The 27,653-nt window shown below is 45.0% G+C and overlaps 1 pseudogene; it reads right to left on the bottom strand.

Annotated features, from left to right (window-relative positions):
• Window positions 1-22,507: 22,507 nt before the first annotated feature.
• On the bottom strand, window positions 22,508-22,602 carry LOC129459051 (uncharacterized; annotated as a pseudogene).
• Between the last annotated feature and the right edge of the window lie 5,051 nt (window positions 22,603-27,653).

The following is a 27,653-nucleotide window of genomic DNA, read 5'->3' as shown; positions in this document are numbered from 1 at the left end:
GCTGCGGTCCCGGCGGCCGTACTGCGCAGAGAAAGGTCGGGGCGACTCCGCGCTGCGCTCGGCTGGGGCGCGGCCAGGTCCCGGCGCGCTGCTGCGGACACTGCGGGCGCCCCCGCTGCGAGCGATGATTCACCGGAGGGAAGCGGCCCGGCTCGCGGGGTGTGGCCTCAGCCGCTCCCGGCCTGCTGGGCTCCCGGCCCGGGACCAGGCTAGCCTGCGGCCTGCGGAGCGCCGGGACCGCCGCGATCCGGGGCTGGTGCTGCCATCTGCGGACAGCTCCGGGGATGACGCGGCCTGGCGCCGTGGACGCTCGCGAATCGCGGTCCAGAGTTGGGGCTCCTATCGGAACTCGAGGCCACCTTTGCAGCCCATGGGTAAGAAGGCTAGGGTAGTTGTGGCCGTCCAGAAAACACCTGGGGAGTTAGCCGAGGGTCAGATAGTGAAGCCGAGGAAACTAAACCAGCTGCCCTGAATTTTGTGCCAAACAGCGTCTTAACGGCTCTGCATACATCATCTCATTTAATCCTCCCAGCAACTTTGAAGAAGGCGCTGATATTGTCCCCATCTTACAGATGAGAAAACTGAGCCTCGGAGACGCTAAATGACGTCCCCAATGTGGCACAACAGTCACAGGCAGAACAGGGACCCTAAGCGACAGAGGCCTGTTGCAATCACAATGCTGCAATTACTACTGCTCAGCTGTTTATTTGATTACAGATAGGGTTGTCAGATGTGGCCAATAAGGCTGGGCGTGGTGGCTTACACCTGTAATCCCAACACTTTGGGAGGCCGGAGGCAGGCGGATCACCTGGGGTCAGTAGTTTGAGACCAGCCTGGTCAACATGGTGAAATTCCGTCTCTACTAAAAATACGTTGTGGCAGGCGCCTGTGATCCCATTTACTCGGGAGGCTGAGACAAGAGAATCACTTGAACCCAGGAGGCAGAAGTTGCAGTGAGACGAGATCGCGCCACTGCACTCCAGCCTGGGTGACAAAGCAAAACTCCATATCAAAAATAAAATAAAATAAAATAAAATAAAATAAAATAAAAATTTGGCCAAGAAAACAGCAACCCTCCCAAATGTTTAATTTGAATTTCAGATAAACAACAGATACTTTTAAAGTATATGTAGGCCCCAAATATTGCATGGGCATACATACTTATACTAAAAGAAAATATGATTCATTGTTTATCTGAAACTCATATTTAACTGGCTGGATTAGTTGGGTTACTATTGGGAGAGCGTTTAGAATGGTGCCTGTGTTGGCTACTGTAACCACTCTGTTGTGGAGCTAGGGTGTGATGCTCAGCTCACACACAGAGACATGGGTACGTGCCAAGAAATGCAGATGGGAAGAAATTACCTCCTGTCCTTCTCTACAGTAGTAGGGAAGAATTTGGGTTTCACTGGAAAACTGTGCATGGTCTACAGCAGTGGTTCTCAACTGGGGGCAAGTTTGTCCCCTATCCCACCCCAGGAGACATTTGGCAATGTCTGGAGATAGTTTTTATGGTCACAGTTAGGAGATGAGGTGCTACTGGCCTTTACTAAGTAGAAGCCAGGGATGCTGCTAAACATCTTCCAATGTCCAAGATAGCTCTTGTGAACCCAGAAAATCTGAAATAGGTCTCAGTTAATTTAGAAAGTTGCTTTTGCCATGGTTGAAGATGCACACCCGTGACACAGGAAGTCCTGAGGACATGTGTCCAAGGTGGTTGGGGTGCAGCTTGGTTTTATACATGTTAGGGAGGCAAGAGTCATCAATCAAGTACATTTAAGCAATACATTGGTTTGGTTCAGAGAGGTGGAACAACTCAAAGTGGGGTGGGGGGTGGGCAGTGGGGGTGGCTTCCAGGATATAGGTAAATATTTGAACATTTTCTGGTTGACAATTGGTTGAGTTTGTCTAAAGACCCAGGATCAATAGAAAGGAATGTTTGGGCTGCGATAAGAGGTTGTGGAGACAAAAGTTTTATCACATAGATGAAGCTTTTAGCTAGCAGGCTTCAGAGTGAACAGGCTGTAAAATGTTTCTTATCAGACCTAAAGTCTGGTTGATGTTCACGCTGGAGAGGTATAATGAGGCATGTCCGACCTCCCCTTTCCTTCATGGCCTGAAAATTTCAGATTAAAATTTTAAGAACCTCGGCTAAGGAGGAACCATCTATTTAGATGGTTGGCGGGGGTGGGGGAGGGGGAGGCTTAGAATTTTATTTTTGGTTTACATTCTCCACCCAAAACATGATCTAGTCCAAGACATCAGTCATGCAGAGGCTGAGAAACCCTGGTTTAGAGCATCTCCTTCCAGAGGATCTGGGTCTAGCCTTTCATTGTTTTTTTTTTGTTGTTGTTATTTTTGTTTTTCTTGAGATGTAGCACCCTGTCACCCAGGCTGGAGTGCAGTGATGTGATCTTGACGATCTCAGCTAACTGCAACCTCTGCCTCCTGGGTTCCAGCAATTCTCCTGCCTCAGCCTCCCAAGTAGCTGGGATTACAGGTGCACATCGCCACATCTGGCTAATTTTTTATATTTTTTGTAGAGATGGGGTTTCACCATGTTGGCCAGGCTGGTCTCAAATTCCTGACCTCAGGTGATCCACCTGCCTCAGCCTCCCAAAGTGCTGGGAGTACAGGTGTGAGCCACCACACAAGCCCCTTTCATTGTTTTTGAGTTATTTTATTACTCTAAGTTGTATATAACTGTAGCAATGTATAGTTATCCAAGTAACTCTAAGTAAGTAAGTTGTAGATAACTGTAGCAATGGAAAACAATTTTTCCTATAGATATGCAAATTCATTCTGTCCAGTAGAGGCACTACATTTCCCCTGTAGAGAGACCAGTTTTTTGTCTAGTTGCATATTCCGTTTCAGTACTCTTCACATCATGTAAATTGTGCTGCTTTGGCTTCTCCTTTGAACCAGTTATAACATCCACCAGATTGTCTCATTTAATCAAGTTAAATGGACTCTTTTTTTTTTTTTTTTTTTTTTTGAGATGGAGTTTCGCTCTTGTTGGCCCAGGCTAGAGTGCAATGGCGCAATTTCGGCTCACCACAACCTCCGCCTCCCAGGTTCAAGCGATTCTCCTATCTCAGCCTCCCGAGTAGCTGGGATTACAGGTGCCTGCCACCATGCCTGGCTAATTTTGTATTTTTAGTAGAGAGAAGGTTTCTCCACGTTGGCTAGGCTGGTCTCAAACTCCTGCCTCCCAAAGTGCTGGGATTACAGGTGTGAGCCACTGCACCCCGCCGAAATGGAATCTTTAAAATGTGTTTATTTTATACTAATGTGAGAGCCATGATGTTACCTTTTCTTAAAACAAGTATTTTTGTCATTATTATTCCTCTGCCCCCATCTTTTCTTGCCTCTGACACCCATTACTTACCCCCTTTGCTTGACAAAACTTCGGTCAGACTTCTCTCTTTCCTACAGATCCCTGATCCGCTGCTTGCCCCCAAGCCTGAACAAGCACAAACAAAGTGGAGTGTCCCCGCCAAGTCACCTCCCTGCCCAGCTTCTCCTGGGAATTGACTGAACACAGTAAGACCCTTTTCCTGTCAGCTCCAACTGGTCATTTCCCCTCACTTGTCCAGCTTCCCCTCCAAAGAGTCTGCTTATCTCCACTTGCTCCTCCTTTACCCTAGAAAAGAAGAATCTTTTTCTGTTTGATTTTGAGCTGCTTGCAGATTCTCTGAATTGGAATTGTCTTTCTCTCTTTTCTCTTCTCTCTTCTCTTTTCTTTCCCTTCCTTCCTTCCTTCCTTCCTTCCTTCCTTCCTTCCTTCCTTCCTTCCTTCTCTTTTTCTCTCTTTTTTCTTTTTCTCCCTCCCTTCCTCTCCTTCTCTCCTTCTCTCTCTCTCTCTTTCTTTCTCTCTCTCTCTCTTTCACTCTTTCTTTCTTGTTTCACTCTTGTTGCCCAGGCTGGAGTGCGGTGGCACAATCTCCACTCACTGCAACCTTCGCCTCCCGGGTGCAAGCGATTCTCCTGCCTCAGCCTCCTGAGTAGCTGGGATTACAGGCGCCAGCCGCCATGCCCAGCCAATTTTTTTGTATTTTTAGTAGGGACAGGGTTTCATCATGTTGGCCAGGCTGGTCTTGAACTCCTGACCTCAGGTGATCCACCTGCTTTGGCCTCCCAAAGTGCTAGGATTACAGATGTGAGCCACCGCGCCTGGCCTGCAATAGTCTTTCTTTCTATTGAAGGGTGCCTTTATGAAAGTCTGGATTTTTTTTTTTTTAACAGAGTTTCACTCTTGTCGCCCAGGCTGGAGTGCAATGGCACGATCTTGGCTCATTGCAACCTCCGCCTCCCAGTTCAAGTGATTCTCCCGCCTCAGTCTCCCATGGTTTTGTTTTTATTTGACATCCTCCATCTCTGGTTTGCAAGCCTGGGCATACTGCCTGATGGGCAGGTACCACCGTCCACCACCAGGCTTTGCTTTCTGTACTCTTGAATAAGACGGGGACACAGGTTCCATTGTGTAATGGTTGGCACTCTGGACTCTGAGTCCAGAGATGGGGATACAGGCATTCATTTCTAGCTCATGGGTTTCTGGTGCAAGGGTTTTATGAAGCCATCACCATTGAAAACAGAGGAAAGAGACAGCCCTGTCCTGGAAGCTGTTCATTTGTTCCACTGTCTGATTTCCACTGGCCCCACCAGGACTTCTGGGCTCGAGGCTCTTGGGAGAAAGCTTGTCCTCCTGCCCAGTGGGGCAGAGCGCAGGCTTCTCCTCCCACTGATCTCCTCAAGGACAGCTCATCTCTGGAGGAAGTGACTCCTCCCAGGCAGGTGGAGGTTATTTCCCTCCTAAGTCATTTTAGCAACAAATGGGCAGATCAGATCTATTATTCCAGTCAACTCAGAAGCTTTGCACAGCCTGGAAGCAGAAGAGCCTCCTGGCTCACCTGAAGTTCCTCTTCTCCAGCTAGGCAACACCCTCTTTGGCGCAGCCCTGGCAGCTCCCCTTGCCAGCCTTCTAGGGATCGCTGTGCACATAGGGCTCTGCTTACAAAGGGCTTTAGGCTGTCCTATGCCACCCAAATTTAATTGCAAACACATACAGTGACTACTTTCCCCAACCATTTGGACAAAGTCTAGTTTTTAAACCTGAGTTAGTGTTGCTTTTTCTACTTCCCAAAGCCTCTCACACTATGCTATCTCACTGGACCCAGCAAAGTCTTCTCTTTCTCTGACCACACAATCCTTTTCACAGGAACACAAGGACACAGACAAACACTTCACGGTGGAAAACCTTCCTGGAGTGAGTCAGCCAGCCCTGAGGATGGTGGTGAGTCAGAAACAGCTGGGATTATCCACAACTGCCTGGTTCGGGGCCACAGACCTTGTGAGTAAATGAGAGAGGGAGTGAGAGAGAGAGAAAGAGAGAGAGAGAAGGAGAGAGAGAGAAAGAGAGAGAGAGAGAAGGAGGGAGGGAGAGAGAGAGAGAGAGAGAGACAGAGAGAGAGAAAATAAGAGAATAAGAATGTGTGTGTCTCCGAGGGCCACGGCAATGGAATCTTTTTCAGTAGCGTTTTTCTTTAGATTATTTTCTCTCTGGCCCTGGATGTTTGAGATGCATCAGAGGCACAATCCGCAGGTTCTGGATTTTTTTTTTTTTTTTTTTGAGGTGGAGTCTCACTCTGTCACCCAGGCCGGAGTGCAGTGGTGTGATCACGGCTCACTGCAACCTCCGCCTCCCGGGTTCAAGCAATTTTCCTGCCTCAGCCTCTTGAGTAGCTGGGATTACAGGGGCTTGCTGCCATGCCCGGTTAATTTTTGTATTTTTAATAGAGACGGCATTTCGCCATGTTGTCCAGGCTGGTCTTGAACTCCTGACCTCAGGTGATCAACCCATCTCGGCCTCCCAAAGCGCTGAGATTACAGATGTGAGCCACCGTGCCTAGCCAGGTTCTGGAGATACTAACCAAACTTCCTTTTTAAATTTTGCACCTCCACGTGTCAGTCTCGGTTTTTATTTGACGTATTTGTGCACTTTACACATATTTACACATATTTGTGCACTTAATCTTCACAGCCAGTCAAGGGAGATCTTATCTCCTCATTTGATGGATGAGTAAACGGAGGCCCAGTGGAGCAGCTGACATGTTGTGTTGTAGAGCCAGCCTGGCTGCCAACACCTGGACCACAGTCCCCTGGGGTCTGTCCACGCCCAGTATAGGAGGGCAGAGGGAACGGCAGGCCCAGGCAGAGGAAAAGACCTTGTTTTCTTCCCCTCTCTCTTTCAGGTCCGTGATCTGAATCCAAAGGAGATCAGAGAGAATATGAATTCCACAGGGCTGCAAAAAATGGTTTCATTTGAAAAGATATTTCTTTCTCTTCTGAAGCAGCTGCAGGGTTTATTCTTTCCTCATAGCTGTAGCATGGGTATCGGACAGGCCTGTTAGACGCTGCTCAGCAGGGAGGGGGCTTCTGGAGGGATTCCAAGAGCTGAAGGGGCATGGAAAGCCTTCTCCCTGGTGTTGCAAAAGATGGGACGTGCTGACAGTAGAAGGAGAGAGGGAAACTCCGGAAAGAAATCTAGCAGCCCAGACAGTTTTCTAAGCCCCTTCTCTTTCCCCAGTCTGTTGGAGCTTAGGGTATTACATCCCACCCTTGCCAGGAGGCTAGAGCCGAAGCCGCTGCCCCTCACCCACCAGTGCTATTTCCCAGAGAGGTTTTCATAGCTAGAGTCCCCTAGTAGTAACTTTACTAATAATACATGAAGTCTTATATGTGTGGGGTCTGGCAATTTTCAAAATACTAACTATCCTTTCTCTCATCGCTTAAAATGGGGAAATAATATCTACTTTGCATAGCTCACACGGTTGTTATGAGCGTCAAATCACAGTGTATCTGAAATTATTTGGGGAACTATAAAACCTTAGATGCTATCATTGTTATCATGAGCAGCAATGGCTCCTTTCTTCTACAGGCACGTGAGTACTTGACATGTGGCAGCAAATCCTGTTTTCACGCTTCCTGATGTAGGGAACAAATATAGAGCAGCATGCTTTTCTCCACTCCATGGGAAGTGATCACCTCAGATGTCAGCACCACAGGGTGCTGGGAGAGGAGTTGGCCCCAACCATAATCCCCATCAGCAAGCTCCCTAATAAATATGTCTCTAAGCCAGAACAGGGAACTTACTAAGCAAAAACAGCTACAAGACAAGCCTCCAATCCCCTGCCCCAAACTCCATCTACCATCCACATTTTATTGTTTTCATCCCTAAGTCCCTCCCACATCGAAATTCTGGAACTGTCCAGACATATGCTCAAGTTCACCTGGTAAGAGAGCCAAAGTAGCACTCTGCCACTCAGTCTTCCGAGGATGTAGTCGTGGTGGTCAGTATGTCATTTCCCCAACACATCCGCTGGGGCAGAAACCAGTTTCCCCTGTACGGTTCAGTGGTGGTTCTCTACGTGCAAGAATCACCAGTGCTTGTCTAAATTGTGATTTAGGTAACCATAGGAGACATTTGGCTCTATCTTGCCTCTTTGTTTTGTTACTTTGCCCCGTTCCATTTCTTTTCTCAGCCAGTCCATGGATAGGCTTGTTAATGGGGAGTGATATTGAAAGTATTCCAAACCACTGTAGTGCCAACACTGGCTTGCTGAAAGGGAAGTTGGTGTTGGCCGATGGGCAGGAAGCCTCCCCTGAGTTAGCTATTAATCCTTTAGTGGATGAACTGGGGGGAGTATGGGAGTTGCCAGGACGGGGCTTGTGGGCCAGGGTGCTGGAACAGGGAGGGGCAGGAGGGGGCTGGGGGCAGCCAACTACCCATCCTGCTGTGACATATGACAGCCACCCAACTCCATCACCTACTCACGTTGGGGCTCCACATTTCCCCTGCCTCGGTTACATTTGTTTTATGACAGCCTAGATGTGTTTCTGTTTTCCTCTCAATTCAATGTTGTATTTCTCCTGGGATCAGCAACTATTTTTTTGTTGATATCCTTGACCACCTCCCTCCTTCCAGGCAAAGGGCTGAGCCCAGTGACCTCTCATTATTGCTGTGGCCCACCTTATTGCAGGGCCGACATTTCAGATACCCTTCTCATTTCCCTTCCCTCAGCTGTGGCTCCCTTTGGTTTTCCATCCTTGTATCACATGGACCGTGACTCAGTGGCAAACTAAGACCTCAACTGTGGGTCTGAGACAAGTGTCTTCGTCTTCCTAGACCTCAATTTCTCCATCTGTAGAATAGGGGAAATGGTGCTGACAAAGAAATTCTCAGATGGGAGGAGACTTATAAATATAGCTCGAGTTGCTAGTGCAATTCAAATGAGCCTTTGGACTTCCCTTCTGTAGAATAAGGCCCTAGGTGACTGAGGCGTTTCACACTTTGAGATCCATATGAAAGAATCTCAGGGTTGGATGGAACTTTAGGGGTCTTCAGTTCAATGTTTTTTGGTGTTGTTTTGAGATAGAGTCTTGCTCTGTTGCCCAGGCTGGAGTGCAGTGGCGTGATCTCAACTCACTGCAACCTCTACCCAGTGGATTCAAGTGATTCTTGTGTCTTAGCCTCCTGAGTAGCTGGGATTACAGGCATGTGCCACCATGCCCTGCTGATTTTTGTATTTTTAGTAGAGATGGGGTTTCGCCATGTTGGCCAGGCTGGTCTCCAACTCCTGACCTCAAGTGATCTGCCTGCCCGGGCCTCGCAAAGTGCTGGGATTACAAGTGTGAGCCACCACGGCTGGCTTAGTTCAATGTTTAACAAACTTTACTCAGCAAAACATGTTTCATGAGATGTTCATGAGAGGGTCTGTGGTGTGTGTGGATGTGAGTGTGTGGTTTTTAGTGATCAAATGAATTTGGGAAATGCTTTATACTTTTCCCTCTTGATGAGTTATAATGTGTATATTTTAATGTTAAAGGCTCTGACAAGTCCTGTAGCGGAGAATTCTGTTTAACCAAGTGTGTCAACTTGAGTCCTCTGGGAAGCAAATGCCAAAACGAAGTTAGACATGCAAGAGACTTATTGGGGGTAAGTCCTGTGTAACTGGAGGGGAGAGAGAACAAGAGGAGTCCGGAAAAGCCTTCAGACCATAACATAAGCCTTACACCTATGAAAAGAGAGGGGGAAGGAAAGGCGGTGTGGTAGGAGGATCCATAGGCTGCAGTGTCACTCTGAGAAAGCCTTGGCCAACCCAGTGGGGATTCTGGGGCAAAGTTGGGCCAATAGAAGTCTGCATTGGGTAGAAATGGCCAGCCCAGTACCTCTACTGTGTTGTCATTGGCTGGAGCAGCCTGGAGAGAACACATCCTCATCTCAGGTGCTTTGCACATGGCCAGGCACAGCACATTGGGAGGCAGAGGTGAGAGGACTACTTGAGCCCAGGAATTTGAGACCAGCCTGGACAACATAGGGAGACCCCCATCTAAAAAAAATAAAATCAAATGCTTTGCCCATATTTACTCGTTTAATCCTCAGAATAGCCCCGTAAGATAGGTCTTGTCATTGTTTCCATGTTTACAGATGAGAAAACTGAGACACCAGGATACTCAATGACTCACCCAGGGTTATACAGTCAGTGGGTAGTGGAGTCGGCATTTGAATACAAAACTGCTTTTGGGAACCCCTGTCCTAGACAGGGGCAATGTGGTTTGCAGAGCAAACGGGGGAGAAAATGAACATTCTGAGCCTTATTTGTCAGCACCCTGTGAAGTGCAGTGGTCACAGTCCCCACTGACTTCCTTGATTCGAAATCCAGAGAAACCTTCTCAGTTCTTACCCTCTGTGTCCAGCAGCTGCCGCTGACACTGTTGCCATTCCCTTACTTTCTTCCCTCTGCTTCCATGGACACCTCCCTCTCTTGGTTTTTCTTCCACCTTCTTGGCTGTTCTTTCTCAATCTCCTTCACCAGCTCCTTCCTCTCCTTCCTCTTCTTGTACCTTTGTGGATTTTTTGCCTCAAAACCTACCTGGGTCAACAACTCCTATGCTTCTAATTTCCAGTCACAGGGGCCACTTGGAAATGTGGCAGTGCTTGGAGGAATATCACCAGGACACTTTCACTGGCTGAGGCTGCTTCTCCCTCTGGGAGGTGGGTCATGTCCTATCCTCCCCGTTTTGCTCTCTTCTTGATGTATATACAGAGGAGATTTTTCTATGGACTTAGAGATAGTAATTTTTTAGCATATTAATTTCGGTTTTCAGGGACAGCTAGTGGAAGTTTGATGGTGTCCGAGTCATTCTCCATATAATTTAGTTTATTTTCCTTCCTTTGTTTCTTCCCGTCTTTTTCTTTCTTTTCCTTTCCTTTTCTTTTTTCTTTTTCTTTTTTTTTTTTTTTGAGACAGGGTATCACTCTGTCACCCAGCCTGGAGTGCAGTGGTGCGATCTCAGCTTACCACAACCTCCACCTCCAGGCTCAAGCAATTCTCCTGCCTTAGTCTCCCGAGTAGCTGAGATTACAGGTTGTGCACCATTACGGCCCAGCTAATTTTTGTATTTTTAGTAGAGACAGGGTTTTACCATGTTGGCCAGGCTGGTCTGGAACTCCTGACCTCAAATGATCCACCTACCTCGGCCTCCCAAAGTGTTGGGATTACAGGCGTGAGCCACGGCGCCCAGCCTCCTTCCTTCCTTCCTTCCTTCCTTCCTTCCTTCCTTCCTTCTTTCCTCCCTCCCTCCCTCCCTTCCCTCTTTTTTTTTTTTGAGACAGAGTCTGTTGCCCAGAATGGAGTGCAGTGACACAATCTCAGCTCACTGCAACCTCCAGCTCCTGGGTTCAAGTGATTCTCCTGTCTCTACCTCCTGAGTAGCTGGGATTACAGGTGTGCACCACCACACCTGGCTAATTTTTGTATTTTTAGTATTGACTCACCATGTTGGCCAGGCTGGTCTTGAACTCCTGACTTAGGTGATCTGCCTGCCTCAGCCTCCCAAAGTGTTGGGATTACAGGCATGAGCCACCGCACCTGGCCTTCTTTCTTTCTTTAAAAATATTTTTTTCTTTGCTTTTTTTTTTGGTATTCTCCACATAGTTGAACATCCTGGAAATTTGTTCCTTTGCGTTAGTCTCTGAGGATGGGCCACTAAGCTACAGAGCCATCAGAGTCTGAGTGTCTGGCACCTGAGCTCCTCTTTGGCCCACAGAAAGGCTCTGCCCACCAGCTCTCCAGAGAGAATATGGAAATGCTGCCTGGGACCAAATAAGGGAATATAATGAAAGGGGCCTCAGGGCTGAGTCTGTGTCTGAGTCACATTTTAGCAAAGCGGCCACATAGCTTCTGACTCAGAGCACAAAGATTCCTCAATTCTTTCATGGCAAGAATGAGACTCACAAGAGCATAAGCTCAGAGGTGGAAAAGAGGGCAGAGCTGTCTTCTCCTGTCCAGTCTAACCGAGGCAGCTCAGAAGCTGAGGCCAGAGAAGGGAGGGTCCCGCAGCCTTAGAGAGGGCCGGAGCCAGCTGGGGCTTCCAGACTCTCGGGAGAGGTCCCATCCTGCTGTCTGCTCTGCAGGCTGTGCTCAGTCTGTTTGGACGCTGGGTGTGTCAGGCAGGAGGCCCTGTCACCCTGCCCCTGACCCGGCTATGCTGGGGAGACCTCAGCTTTCTGACTCAAACTCAGAAGGGAGTGTCTTAGAGGAATTTCTTTCCACTCAAGCGGTCTATGGACTGATCAAAAGTGCAAGTCATGTCAAGACATAAGTGCTCTCTAACATGTATTCTGCGATGTGGACTTGAATATAAACTGAAAAGCACAATAGTGAATAATTAGAGCTGTCATCTTAGCACGTTTTATGTAACTTCTGTGAGAGCGTGAGCGTGTATCACCTGGTGTTACAAATATTTATGTGTCCATTTCCCTGCTAGCCCATCCATTTCCGAAAGAGACACCATGTCCTTCTTGTTCACCTTTGTGATCCTGGCATAGTGCCTGGCACCTGGTGGGTGCTTAGTAAAGGTTTGTTGAACGAGGGGTCATAGGCAAAAAGCGTTCCCAGGCAAAACTTTTTGACATCTTTGACGTCAGAATCATTGATTTAGGGTGAGGGAAATGCTCCTTGGACCCTGTGTCATGCTAAACGAGTCCCTGAATTGAGAGCTTTGAGGAGCCCAGATTTACTATCCACTAGGATTGCTTCAAATGTCTGAGTTTAGGGTGGGGTGGAGTGTACCCTCCTTTACAAGAGAACCAGAAGTTTCCTCCCCCAGGGTTTAGTGCTTGAATTCCTCTAGGAGAAAGATAAGAACGATGCAGGACAAAGCTGTGCAAGCATGTCTTATTGCTCCCTCCTCCCTCTCTCTCTCTCTCTCTCTGGGGCTGACTGGTCTACCCCTAAGTTGTGGGTGCTGGTGCTGGTGTGGAGGGGGGATGAAGGGCCCAGGACATCTCTATGGGGTCTACTTGGGACCAGACTGGTCATCAACACACAGCCCAGCCTCTCCACTTCATTGCCACTCCTGGGGGCATTTCGGTGGACTACAAAGTGCTAGAAACCATGGAGTCCCTGGATGCCCCCTTGGCCCCCTGAGCGTTCTATGTGGGGTTGGGGGTGGTTGGATGTGTTCTGGGAGTGGGGTCCTGGGGGAGGGTGGTGGGGGTAATGTGAGATTGATATCAAAGAAAAGAAAAAATTATTCAATGGCAGTTGTTGAGGTATGATTACGAAGGTTTTATTCAGGACCGTTGCAATAAGCATAGGGGCCACTGCAATGGGGTTTTGCAGGGGTGGATAGAGATTGGGCTCAACTCTGAATACGGCACAGCCAGGTGGGAATGCATAGCCAAGGAGCAGAGTGGGGGTCAGTGACAGATAATTACTAAGAGGAAACATAAAGAATAAGGGGGATTCTGGCTAAACCCACCTAACCGAACCTTGCTGAAGATAGGACAGGGTCATTGAACATCACCTAGATGGTGGAGGATGAGGAGCACAATTAGATATTGGAGATGATCAGATAGCAAGGTGTGGAGGGGGTCTGGCTAAACTGACTTAGCAGGGTCCTCGTTAAAACGGAATTTTTCAAGGAAGTGCACAGAGGGGCCTAGGAAAGGGTCAGGAGGCTCACTAAAGTTTGGTCAAGCAAAGAATCTTTGTCAAGGGCCAGAGGAGGCCAGAGGTGAGACCGAGAGATGGGGAGGGACTAGCTGCTATAGGACCTTGTAAGGGCAATGGAGGGGTTGGAATTGGAGGGTGAAAGAGGTGAGTGTGGTGGTCAGGCTAGTGGGGAAGGAGTAGGGATCTGGGCAGCTCTGGTGGAGAGGCTCCTGAGCCCCATCACAGGTGTTCCAGGGTCCATGAGAGCTTCTTCTGATAGCAGGACTGCAGCCCCATGGTCCTGCTTGCCCACTCTTCAGAAGCAGGCCCTGACGGAGAAGAACTTGTCTTTTTATTTTTTATTTTTTTTAAGAGACAAGACCTTGCTCTGTTACCCAGGCTGGAGTACAGTGGCATGATCATAGCTCACTGCAGCCTCCATTTCCTGGGCTTAAGTGATCCTCCCACCTCAGCTTCCTGAGTAGTTAGGACTACAGGCATTTACCACCATGCCAAGCTAATATGTATGTGTACGTGTGTGTGTGTAGGGATGGGGTCTCGCTATATTGCCCAGGCTAGTCTGGAACTCCTGGCCTCAGTAATCCTCCTGGCTCAGCCTCCCAAGCGCGAGCTTGGCTTTATGATGATACAATAATTTGGGTGCTTCTCCCAGTCTATTCCCACTCAAGATTTTTATTTTTATTTTCACTTTTTATGTTTTTTGAGGAGTCTCGCTCTGTCACCCAGGCTGGAGTACAGTGGCGCGATCTCAGCTCACTGCAACCTCTGCCTTCTGGATTCAAGCAATTCTCCTGTCTCAGCCTCCCAAGTAGTTGGGACTACAGATGCCTGCCATCACGCCCAACTCATTTTGTATTTTTTGTAGAGACAGGGTTTCACCATAATGGTCATGCTGGTCTCGAACTCTTGACCTTAGGTGATCCACCTGCGTTGGCCTCCCAAAGTGCTGGGATTACAGGCGTGAGCCACGGAACCCAACCCCCACTCACAATTAAACACAGCCTGCACACGTATTTCTGCACCAACAGGCTGACAGGCTCTCATTGGAGAGAAAATAACCCACTCCATCCTTTTGTGCAACTGGAATGATTTGTGTGTCTTGGAAAGTTTTAAAGGCCAGCAAGATTTCCTGAAAAACAAAAATAAGCCTGTAGTAATAAAGTTATTACACCACAATCATGCTCTTCACTGTGAGCTATAGTGAGTGGTCCTGCCCAGGCAGGTGATGACAGTAAGATGGCGCCTCCGAGGGCCCCTTTGATGTTGTATTGGCTCCACCACGTGGCAAAATGCAGTATTGTTATTTCAAAGCAAGAAAACCCCTAATTTAGCCATGGAAAAGGACACCTCTATCTCAAAACGCCTTTGATGCTTTTCAGCATAAACAGGTAAAACTGGCAAAATGTCTTGTTTTGGATCTCAGGCAGTCATGACTCCAGATCCCAAAGCCCTCTGGAGTCTGATACTGTTTATGTATCTATCTGTCTATCTATCATTATTTGTGACCACATACATGCCAGGCATAATGCTGGGTACTGAGGCTTCAACTGTGAACAGGATACTGAACTGTCCTTACAGAGGACATAGACAATGGGCAACAGGCCATTGCAATTCACTGTGATAAGCGCTATGGAGACAAATTACTGAGGATCCTTACCCAGATTTGGGGAGTCTTGGGTTATTTCACTTAGCATAATATCCTCATAATATCCTCAAGTTCCATCCATGTTGTAGCATGTGACAGGATTTCCTTCTTTCCTTCCTTTCTTTTTCTTTCTTTTTTTTTTTGAGATGGAGTTTCGCTCTTGTTGCCCAGGCTGGAGTGCAAAGGTGCAATCTCGGCTTACCACCACCTCCGCCTCCCAGTTTCAAGCAATTCTCCTGCCTCAGCCTCCTGATTAGTTGGGATTACAGGCATGCACCACCATGCCTGGCTAATTTTGTATTTTTAGTAGAGACGGGGTTTCTCCATGTTGGTCAGGCTGGCCTCGAACTCCCAACCTCAGGTGATCTGTTTGCCTCAGCCTCCCAAAGTGCTGGGATTATAGGCGTGAGGCACTGTGCCCAACCGATTTCCTTCTTTTCTAAGGTGGAATGATATTCTATTGTCTTGGATATATCACATACACTGAGAAAGTCTTTTTACATTTAATTTATTTTTTTAATTTTTGAGATGGAGTCTCACTCTGTCACTCAGGCTGGAGTGCAGTGGCGTGATCTTGGCTCACTGCAACCTCTGCTTCTTAGGTTCAAGTGATTCTCTTGCCTCAGCCTCCTGAGTAGCTGGGATTACAGATGTGTGCAAATATGGACTACTTTTTTTTTTTAATTTTTTATTTTTAGTTGAGATGGGGTTTCACCATGTTGGCTAGGATGGTCTCAAACTCCTGACCTCAAGTGATCCACCTGCCTCGGCCTCCCAAAGTGCTGGGATTACAGGCACGAGCCACCACGCATGGCCAGGAAGTCTTCTTTTTGAGACAGGGTCTCTCTCTGTTACCCGAGCTGGAATGCAGTGATGTGATCATGGCTTACTGTGGCCTCGACCTCCTGGGCTCAAGTGATCCTCCCACCTCAGCCTCCTGAGTAGCTGGGACTACAGGTGTGCACCACCACACCTGGCTACTTTTTGTATTTTTCATAGAAACGGGGTTTCTCCGTGTTGCCCAGGATGGTCTTGAACTCTTGAGCTTAAGTGATCCACCTGCCTTGGCCTCCCAAAGTGCTGGGATTACAGGTGTAAGCCACCGTGCCCGGCCCTAAGGGAGGAAGTCATCAACTGGGGCCTGAGAGCTGAGTTTAATTCGCGTAAGGGTGGATGGATAGACGGAGAGAGGACAGGAAGGGGAGAGGGCTCCAAAATGACTGAGTAATTGGCTGGGAACTGAGAGAAGTTTCGGTGGCTGTAGTGTGGACTGTCAGATGAGGATGGTGATGGGAGATGGGGCCAGAGAAGAGAGCAGGTGCCGGGACACACAGGGCTTGTGGGTTCTGCGAAGGAGTTTGCCCAGTGTCCAGCAGGAGGAAGTAGTGGTGGTCTCCCCACCTTGTTCCTATGGGTTGATTTAGGCTGTGGTTCTGGCCGTGTGGCCTCTCTGTGTCTGTTTCCTCAGCCAGATCTTCTCTGAGTGGACAGCACTTCGAGAAGACCTACGTGGGATGGTTGGATCCTGGAGAGGCCTACAAGTAGCCATCGATTCAGTCCAGACACTATTTGCTCTGGAATGTGCGGGACTGGCTCCCACTGGCTCCTGAGAGGAGGGAGAAAATGTGCACAGGGCAAGTTGGAGACGTTATTTCTCATTTTGCAGTTGGTTGGATCACGTCAGCCCATCAGGATGTTTTAGCCAGGGTGGAAACGAGCCTTCTAGAGCATTTGAGGATAGGGATTGCCACTTGGGGAATTAAAGACAATAATGACAAAATGAGCTTATCAGAGGACCCAGTAGGATTCTCATTCCTGTGGCTGGGTACTGTTGGCAGGAGGGCAGCTTCTTGGACACTCGAAGGCAGGAAGAACTTGACTCTCCACTGGGGAAAACACGGCTAATGTCCTGTATTGTACAGCTGTGGTCATGCTGTTAAATTCTTGTGTCTTCTAGTTACATTTAGAGGAATTATATCTTTTTTACTGTGTCTGTTGGTATTTTTACATCAATCACAGTCCATCTTGTAACAATAAAATAACCTTTCAAAAAATGTTTTTCTGTTTAAATTAGCCTAAAACTCTCTCTCTCTCTCTCTCTCTCTTTTTGAGACATGGTCTCACTCTGTTACCCAGGCTGGAGTGCAGTGGCATGATCATAGCTTGATTATATCTCACTGCAGCCTTGACCTCCTAGGCTCAATGATCCACCTCAGACTCCTGAGGAGCTGGGACTACAAGCACACACCACCATGTCCAGCTAATTTTTTGTTTTTTTTTTGTATTTTTTTGTAGATGCCAGTTTTTGCCATGTTGCCCAGACTGATACTGAACCCCTGAGCTCAAGCAATCCACCTGCCTTGGCTTCCCAAAGTGCTGGAATTACATGTGTGAGCCACTGGGCCCGGCCCCTAAAACCTCTATCATTTTTCAGCAAAAATTCTGATGAGTACTAATTCCCTTTTCTCCCAACTTCGTGTCTAAGATTTTGAAAGTTGGGTGTTTAATGTCTGAAGGTATTTTCCTTCATGAAAATATGCAGGAGAGGGAGCTGCAGCTGCCAACTAAGGTTCTGAGGCCTCTTCTCCCTGTTCTCCCACAAGAAGTCTGAGGTTCATAGCACTGTGGCTAAGAACGCATCTTAGATAGCAGGGCCTCCGGATAGAGAGTGCCAGGGGCCAGAGGAGACCAGGCTTCCCCTCCACAGGTATTAGTGTGTATGTGGGGGTGAGCCTGCTGTGGCTTGGGGCTGTCCCTGGCCATTCCACTGAGAAATGAGCCTCATGTTCTGGAGGGCCGCCTACCACTCTGGTCCTTTCTGCCTATGATCCGAAGGGGAGGATGGTGCCTCGTTAGCCTCATCTCACTTGTTCCCTGTTAGTTGATTGGGAAGTGTGAGCTCTCACCCCTGGGATGGCCAAACCAGTCTGCCTAAGACTACACACCCTGAACTGATGTGATGGAGGTTGACACCAATCTTTTGGGGGGTCTTTTGGAGGATTTTTTAAAAAATAAACTTCAGATTTATCAAAAATTATGGAAAAATTGCAAGACTAGTCCAAACCCCTCCTGCATATTTTTTTACCCAGATTCACCAACTATTTACTTTTTGCTTCATTTTTGCTTTGTTATTCTACCATCCATCCATCCATCTACATACACACCATTATACGCATATACATAGCATTATATCCCCATTACATATGCATATATGTGCTGTGTGCCTGTGTGTGTATATTTTTTCTGAACCACTTGAGAATCAGTTGCAGACCTTGTGCCCATTTACTCCTAAGTACTTCAGGATGTATGAAAGTCAGAATATTTAACACTGACATATTGCTATTATTTAATCCAATTGATATTCAAATATCATCAATTATCCCAATAATATCTTTTATAACCTTCATAATTTTTTTCTCAGGTAAATGATCCAATACAGGATCATGAAATGCCTTTAGTCATTATGTCTTTTTAGTCTTCTTTAATCTAGGACAGTTCCTCAGCCTTATTTTGTCATTCGTGACCTTGACATTTTTGAAGAACACAGTCTAGTTAGTTTGTAGAATGCCTCTCAATTTGGATTTGTCTGATGTTTCTTTATGAATAGATTGAAGTTATGCATTTTTGGCAATAATATCATAAAAGTGATATGTCTTTCTCAGGACATTACATCAGGAGGCACATGTTATGGATTTGCCACATTTCTGATGATGATAATTTCGACCATTTAGTGAAGGTGGTGGCTGTCATTTTCTCCACTGTAAAATTACTATTTTTATAATACCTTTGAAATTAATCAATTATTTTTTGGGAACTACTTTGAGACCATATACATATTCTGTTCCTCAACAAACTTTTACCTACTAGTTTTGCATTCATTGCCTGAACCAACCACTACTATGATTATTACAAAATAGTGTTTTTAAAAATTATAATATTTCCTCTTCCTTTATTGGCTGGTATACGACTGCTGGGAAGAGTTTTCCATTATCTCCCAGTTATTTACATAAATAAGGGCAGATGGGTTCCTATTTTACTCAATGGATTACATGCATTACTGTTGTTATTTATTTTGATGCTCAAATTGCCCCAGATTTTGCCAGGGATAGTCCCTTCAGGACAGCTCCTGTGCCCTTCTGACGTGTCCTCATCATTCTTCGAGCACCCCCTTACTTCCTGGAACGTGAAGCTATTCCAGATTCCACTTATAATTTTTCTGTCCTAGTTCTGGAATTAAACATTTCTTTTTTTATGGGGGGATATTAAGCATTTCTTCAAGGAGCCCTCTTTTTTTTTCTTTTTCTTTTTAGTGGGGAATAGTATTTAGAAACCAAGATCTGGGTGCTTATTGCTACTGAAATTGCTTCCAGTGCCTCAAGGCAGACAGATCTCTGTTCTCTGTATTAGAGGACACTCTATCCCTCTCTAGCTAACAGGCCCAGCCAAGAATTTTCTTATTTATTTATTTTTTTTGGCGGAGTCTCCAGGCTGGAGTGCAGTGTCGCAATCTCGGCTCACTGTAACCTCCGCCTCCCAGGTTCCAGCGATTCTCCTGCCTCAGCCTCCCAAGTAGCTGGGATTACAGGTGCCTGCCACCATGCCTGGGTAATTTTTTGTATTTTTAGTAGAGATGGGGTTTCATCATGTTGGCCAGGTCAGGTCTCGAACTCCTGACCTCAGGTGATCTGCTCACCTGGGCCTCCCAAAGTGCTGAGATTACAGGTGTGAGCCACAATGCCAGGATGAATTTTCTTATTCTTTAGGAGAATGTACCTTGATTTGATTTTTTATTCACTACTGAATGGGGCCAAGACCATAACGTTACATACTAACATGTAGATTTTTGTCTAGTATAGCTACAAATAATTTCATTCAGGGAAAAAAAATAAAACAACAAAAACTAAAACAAAAAATAAAAACCAAACAAATAAACAAAAACCCTAAATCCCAAAGGTTATAGTCTTCTTGCCCTGTATAACATTAACCAGCTTTGTATACCACCCCAAAATTCGAATTTAACATCTTTTATTCAGTGCCTATAATAATTAATCTCTCAAGTTCTCTTGAAACCAGCTTTACCAGCCCACTCATTCTCTCATTAATTAGGTAAATGAGTTTTTAAAAAACCAGGTACATAATCCTAAACATAATGCTCTCTTTATAAAAGTAAACAAATAAAATACAATTTTAACTCATAAAAAAATTATACCCATGCTGGTGTAGAGGCTCATACCTGTAATCCCAGCACTTTGGGAGGCCAAGGCGGGTGGACCACCTGAGGTCAGGAGTTTGAGACCAGCCTGACCAGCATGGTGAAATCTTGTCTCTACTAAAAATACAAAAATTATCCAGGCGTGGTGGCAGGCACCTATAATCCCAGCTGCTTGGGAGGCTGAGGCAGGAGAATTGCTTGAACCCCGGAGGTAGATGTTGCAGTGAGCCGAGATCATGCCATTGCACTCTAGCCTGGGCAGCAAGAGCAAAACTGTCTCAAAAAAAAAAAAAAAATTATATCAGCTGGGTGTGGTGGCTCACACTTGTAACCCGAGCACTTTGGGAGGTCCAGGTGGGCAAATCATTTGAGGCCAGGAGTTTGAGAGCAGCCTGGCCAACATGGTGAAACCCCATCTCTATTAAAAATACATAAAATTAGTTGGGCGTGGTGGCACATGCCTGTAGTCCCAGCTACTCAGGAGGCTGAGGCAGGAGAATTGCTTGAACCTGGGAGGTGGAGGTTGCAGTGACCTGAGGTTGCACCACTGCACTCCAGCCTGGGTGACAGAGTGAGACTATCTAAAAAAAAAAAAAAAAGTTATACTCTGCCACTTGAATTTCAACTGGCCTCCAATTCCAAATGACCACAATGTGATTTAACTTTCCCTCTTCCCATATTTGTAATTCTCTTCTCCAAAAATGAGAAATGTTGCTTTCAACCTTTTGAATTTATTTATTAATTTATTTAATTCAAGAATACACAGAAGGTAGTTTTAGAATCACAAACCCATACTACCATGAAAATTACAACTACCAACTAGACTTCAATATTTGTTTAGAGTTCGTTTTGTCCTTACTGAGAAGATATAATCAAAATGCTATAGACAAAGTCTCTTGAATTAGTTAGTTTCCTGCCTATTCAATCGATTCTCTTTGAATCTGGCTGGGCACATGGTGGCTCACACCTATAATCCTAGTACTTTGGGAGGCCAAGGAAGGATTGCTTGAGGCCAGGAGTTTAAGACCAACCTGGCCAACATAGCTAGATCCTATCTCTACAAAAAAAAAAAAAAAAAAAAAAGGGAGAGAGAGAGATTCTTTCTAAATCTAAAATCTGTTTAGAACAGGAGTGGCTTGGTTTACTCCACTACCCTTAGTTAGAATGTCTTTAACTGTGGGGGTTCCTTTCACATGAAAATAGGGCCCTCACTTTTTGTATAGGTGGCCATAGACGTATAATAGAAATAACAAATAGACAAGCAGCAGAATATACAAAACAGTTGCATTTTGATCACTTCCCAGGAGTTGTGCATTCAATTTACTAAAGACTTCATGTTTCTACTAGCCTTTTGCTGATATCCTAACTACACATTAGTTCTTTCCACCCCACATGGAAAATGACAGTATTGGCATACTTTAATTAACTCCAGATATTTTTCTCTATTTAGAACTCTGAGAAGTTGATCTCTCTCCAGAGGACCCCAGATAGTAAAAAGCAGTTCTAATTCTCTAGAGTTGGGCCATTCAAAGCCAGTTTTAAACAAGAGGTTGAATGATGTCCCCACATGTTCAGTTTTATATATGGTGTTAGCATACTTCTGGTGATAAGGGAGTTTTGTTAATGACTCATATAAATGACAGCTTAATTTTTAGTTTTTTAATAGTTGCGCCGTGTGCTTTGCTCTCATTTTTAATAGTTCTCTGTGTGATTTGTGTCCTGTTAGGAACAGGATTCTAACAAAGCCTAATTCTGGGTAAAATCTGGAGTTTATCTTCAGGCCCCTGGCCCTGTTGTATCGCCCTTTCCCACCTTATTTTCCTTGTATGCAGTGCCCTGAGGAGATCTTTTTCACATATTTAAAAGTCTTCTTTCATCAAAGTATCTGAAAGTCAGTCACACGAAGTTGTAAATAACAGATAATAGCTTAAAGTGTTACTCTTCTCTCCTAGACTCCTACAGGACAACCAGGGACAATCAGCTTCACAGGAACCTATCCTCCCTGCTGGCTATGTAATTTGCATAATTTATAGGGCTGGGTGCAAAATGAAAATGTGCTTATCTTGTTAAAAATCCAGGAAAAAAACTGTAATTAAAATACTAAAATATAAAGCCTGCGCAGTGGCTCATGCCTGTAATCCCAGCACTTTGGGAGGCTGAGGTGGGCGGATCACTTGAGGTCAGGAGTTCAAGACCAGCCTGGCCAACATGGTGAAACCCTGTCTCTACTAAAAAGACAAAAATTAGCTGGGCATGGTGGTGGGGCACCTGCAATCCCAGCTACTTGGGAGGCAAGAATCGCTTGAATCTGGGAGGTGGGGATTGAAGTGAGCCAAGATCGTGCCACTGCACTCCATCCTGGGCAACAGAGTGAGACTCTCTCTCAAAACAAACGAACAAATCCCTAAAATCTGAAGCTTTTTTTTTTTAAAAAATGTTTATTTATAAAATGTAATAGGAATAATAGTGATATATGAGTAATGACATAAACCTACAAATTGCAAAAATGTACCATTTTTTATTTCACCAATTTATATAATACAATGGATAATAATACTTTATTAATGTGAAGTGTTGATTGATCATAAGATTTTTCTGACTCACTTCTCTGCAAATCATTTCTAAAGCCATCAAAATTTATATTTTCTGTTTTTTTTAAAAGAGGGGCTATGCTAATCTTCTCTGTACCGTTCCAATTTTAGTATATGTGCTGCTGAACTGAGCACCAAAATTTATATTTTCAAGATGATGACAGCAGAGTAAGAAATAAAAATAAAATCCTAAGCCTCTCAGCCGACTGAATGGAGTGCCTCTCAGCCAAGGGGACCCCAGAGGAATCTTAAAAAGACACACCTCAATATGCCCTATCCTTATTCATCTTTAACCAGAAATTTTTCCTAAGGAGTACACAGAAATCAGCCCTGGGGAACAAGATACAGATGACTCTACTTCATTGCCTTTAGCCAGTCATCCGAGGCCGTGACTGGACTCCCTCTTCCTTTTTGTGGGTGTGTGTGTGTGTGTGTGCGTGTGTGTGTTTGAGACGGGGTCTTGCTCTGTCCTCTGTCGCCCAGGCTGGAGTGCAGTGGCGTGATCTCGGCTCACTGCAAGCTGCACCTCCCAGGTTCACGCCGTTCTCCTGCCTCAGCCTCCTGAGTAGCTGGGACTACAGGTGCCCACCACCATGCGTGGCTAATTTTTTGCATTTTTAGTAAAGACGGGGTTTCACCATGTTAGGCAGGATGGTCTTGATCTCCTGACCTCGTGATCCACCTGCCTTGGCCTCCCAGAGTGCTGGGATTACAGGCGTGAGCCACCGCGCCTGGCCGTTTTGTGGTTTTAACACAGCAACTAACCAGCATTCCTTCCTGATAAGAGATCACTGACCACAGAGTCGTTCTCAGCAGTCTACAGAAGATGCACATTGAGGGTTTTTGTGTCCTCTGTTTCACCTTTTCATGTCAGAGGGCCAAAAACTCCACCCTTGGATCATGCAAGCACCATCATTTTTTGAACATGTGATGCATGAAGAGGCATGAAGCCCAATGGCACATGCGCATGTTTCTCTTTTCATAAATATTCATGACTCCTCCTATTGTTTACTAAATATGTATACTTAGCCAAGCCATCCATTATACATTCCTGTTTTATCCATCCCTGCCTTGAAGTACCTGTTTCCAACTTCTGTCAGAGGCTACACTTCCCAGCCTGTAGGAATGGCCACCTTGCAGATTGCAACACTTTATGAGAAATAAAGCTCTTATTTCAAAATTTATGAACCTCACCACTCTTTAGTTGACAAGAGTATTAACCTAAGCATGGGGCCCCTCTTGGAGCAGGGCCCTTATGACTGCATAGGTTGCTGCCCATGAAGCTAGCTAGCCCTGCTGACCTTGTTGCTGGTTTTCCAGGAGTAGGTGCTGAGATTGTGTTTGGTGTAACAGAGTATTTATTAGGAATCAACTTCTGTGGATGAGAGGAGGAGGAGGACGTAGTCTTGGGCAGAGGGAAAAGTCAAAATGTGATGCAATTGTGACAAAGCTTTGGACAGTCCTATGGGATGTTCTGGACCATACATGGCCCATCAGAGATGCTAGATTGAGCCAAAATGTCTGTGTCTTTATACCTTGCTTCTATCAATCATTGGATTGAACTGCCCCAACTTTGGAGGGTGGGATTAGCAGAAAGATTCCAGGTCTTAGATCCTTTAGAGTTTGTCTCAGTTGCAGGGAGCTAACTCAACCAAGGGCACGGCCCTCCCAGGCTGACCAACATCCTGCTTTCTCTTCTGAAGAAAATAGTAGCAAACCAAATCCAGCTCTCTATGTATGATAATGTATCACAGCCAATAGCTGAGGTCAAGAATAGTAGATTGACCACGTGTGGTGACTCATGCCTGTAATTCCAGCACTTTGAGGTGAAGGTGGGAGGATCGCTTGAGGTCAGGAGTTCGAGACCAGCTGGGCAACAGAGTGAGACTCTGTCTATACAAAAAATTTAAAAAAATTAGCCTGGGATGGTAACGTGTGCCTGTAATCCCAGCTACTCAGGAGGCTGAGGTGGGAGGATCACTTGAGCCTGGGATGTTGAGGCTGCAGTGAGACATGATCATGCCACTGCACTCCAGCCTGGGTGACAGAGAAAGACCCTGTCTCAAAAAAAAAAAAAAAAAGGAAATTGCTTTAACATTAGAGAATCAGAGAATCAGTCACTGATTGATTGATATATATTAACAGAATGATGCATAAAGATACAGATATAGAAAGGTTGAAAATAAAATGATGGAAAAAGATATACTATGTAAACATTGATGAGAAGGAAGCTGGCATAACTATATTAATATCAGACATAATATTTTAAGGCAAAAATCATTACTGGAGATAGAATGGGGTTGTTTGTGATGATAGAGGCTCAAATCATGAGGAATGTTAAAAAGGAAGAAGGATGACTCAAGGGAAGAGCAGCAAAGACTGTGGAGGAAATTGTGTGTGGCCAGGAAGCTCCAGGCTCCTCACATTTCTCCCACCAGCCAACAGATAGATATTCCATAGTTTAATTTCTTTAGCTTAGTGCTTTATTGTATAGTTAAAATTAAAAAAAAAGAAAGCAAGAAAGGAAGGAGCTATCAAGTTATGAAAGGACATTGAAGAAACTTAAATGCATAGTACTAAGTGAAGAAGTTGTATTAGTCCATTTTCATGCTTCTGAAAAAGACATGTCTGAGACTGGGTAATTTATAAAGAAAAAGAGGTTTAATGGACTCACAGTTTCACATGGCTGGGGAGGCCTCACAATCATTGCGGAAGGTGGAAGGCATGTCTTACATGGCGGCAGACAAGAGAGACCTTGTGTGGGGAAACTCCCGTTTTTAAAACCATTAGATCTTGTGAGACTGATTCACTATCGCGAGAACAGCACTGCAAAGACCCGTGAAAATCATTATTAGAGATAGAATGGGGTTGTTTGTGATGATAGGGGCTCAAATCATTTTTCCCCATGATTCAATTACCTCCCACTGGGTCCCTCCCACAACGTGGGAATTGTGGGAGCTACAATTCAAGTAGAGATTTGGGTGGAGACACAGCCAAACCATATCACTAGTCCATCTGAAAAGGCTACATAACATATAATTCCAAATATACGACATTCTGGAAAAGGCAGAGCAAAGGAGACAGTAAAAAAAAAAAAAAAAAAGATTTCTGGGTGTTCGGTGAGGGGTAGATGAACAGGCAGAGCACAGAGGATTTTTAGGGCAGTGAAACTACTCTGTCTGATACTATAATGGTGGATACATATTATCATATATTTGTCAAAACCCATAAAATATACCATACTAAGAGGGAACCCTGATGTAAACTACAGTGATAATGACATGTCAACATAGGTTCACTGATTTTAACAAATGTACCTCACTAGTGTGAGACGTTAATAATTGGGAACGTGTGTGTGTGTGAACATCTTACTTCTCAGTTTTTTGTAAAGCTAAAACTGCTCTGAAAAATAAAACTATTAATAAAAAAAATTAGTAGGAGTCTGCATACAGAGATTCTTTTTGTACAAGGAAAAAAACCAACTCAAATTAAGCTGAAAACAGAAGTAAATGCATGATAGGTCTTGGTCCTGCTGCTTGATGACTTAAATCTAAGGTTATGGCAAAACATCTGAAGCTCATTGCCAGGCTGTGATGGTGCAGGACCCTAAACAGAATGCTCACAATGGAGGGGCTCATGACATTAAGCCACAGAGGCACTATGAGAAGCTTGCCACAGGTGACAGTGGCAGAGCTGTGAAACTTGCCTGTGGATCTATAGTTTGGAAGTGGCCCACAAGATGAACTCCATGGGAAAGAGTTGGGCAGATAGATCCATGGCAGGGCTGCTGAGTCCTGTGCATAGGACACCCAACGCAAAAACCTCATCCATTTTGTGCTGTCGCCTCTTTTCTTCCTCCAAAAATCCATATGATGTATATTTCTCTTACCTTTTTCCCCTACAATAAACCTAATCCTATAGATGCAAGAAGGCCTATGTATACAGAAGCAATCCCTGCAGTCAGCAATGGAGCCTCTCTTCTATTAAGTGAGAGAAAAACTGAGTCACAAAATAGTCTAGGAGTAGAATGATGGTTGCTAGAGGATACAAGGAGTGGGAAATGTGGAGTTGGTGTTCAATGGAGATAAAGCTGCAGTCTTGGAAGATGAAAAGATGAAAGCTGCGGTTTTGGAGATGGATGGTGTGATGGTTGCATAATAATGCGAATGTACTTAGTGCCACTGAACTGTACACTTAAATGCTAAAGCTAGTACATTTTATGTTATATATATATTTTAAAAACTCCAAAGTAGATGCATGCTAAAGATTCTGGAATGTCATTGTAAAACCAAAGTAGAATAGGCATGCCTCAGGAATAACCTAAACAGAGACTCAGATAACATTGGGATCCCCTTTTCAAGGTGGGAGGAAAAGTGCCCAAGCTTTATTTTTCACAGCTTCAACCATCAGATCCAAGTCCAAAAATCTAGGGAAAAAAACTCATTGACCCGTGTTGGGTCAGGTACAGTCTGCCATATCAATCAACTATGCACAAAAGGTGCCCATGCCACCAGGACTGTGGGGTGTGTGGTGGCCAGATTTGGTAAATACTCCATGTGCATTTGAAAAGAACATGGACTTCGCTGCTGTTTGGTGCAGTATTCTACATATGCTAAGGAGGCTAAGTTTGTTAATTGTGTTATTCAAATCTTCTATATCCTTATTGGTATTTTTGTCTGCTTGTTCTATCCATTACTAAGAGTATTGTATTAAAATCTCATACTAAGATTGCATATTTTCCTTTTTGTCTTGCCAATTTTTATTGTACATATTTCATGGCTATGTTGTTATAAGTATACAGTTTTACTACATCTTCCCAATGAATTGATCTTTCATGATTATGAAATGTTTTTATCTGTAATAATGCTTTTTGCCTCAGGGTGTTCTTTTTCTGATATTATATAGCTAGATCAGCTTTCTTTTGGTGTTTGCATGCATTTCTTTCTGTACTTTTATTTTTAAGCTTTCTATGTCTTTATAGTTAAGCTATATCACTTTGTTGCTTTTAACTAGGCTGAGAATTTTGTTTTTGTTTTTTTAATGTAGTCCTTTAGATTTAATGGAATTACTAATATATTTGTATCTAAACCTACTTTCTTCTTTTTACTTTTTGTTTGTCCCATCAAGTCTATGTTTTCCTTCCTCTCCTTTTTTTTTTTTTGCTTTCTTTTGGATTAACTATTTTT

Source organism: Symphalangus syndactylus, chromosome 19, assembly GCF_028878055.3.
Source record: "Symphalangus syndactylus isolate Jambi chromosome 19, NHGRI_mSymSyn1-v2.1_pri, whole genome shotgun sequence".
Taxonomy (NCBI): domain Eukaryota; kingdom Metazoa; phylum Chordata; class Mammalia; order Primates; family Hylobatidae; genus Symphalangus; species Symphalangus syndactylus.
The sequence above is the reverse complement of the archived record's forward strand: the minus strand, read 5'-3'. Positions and strand labels throughout refer to the sequence as shown.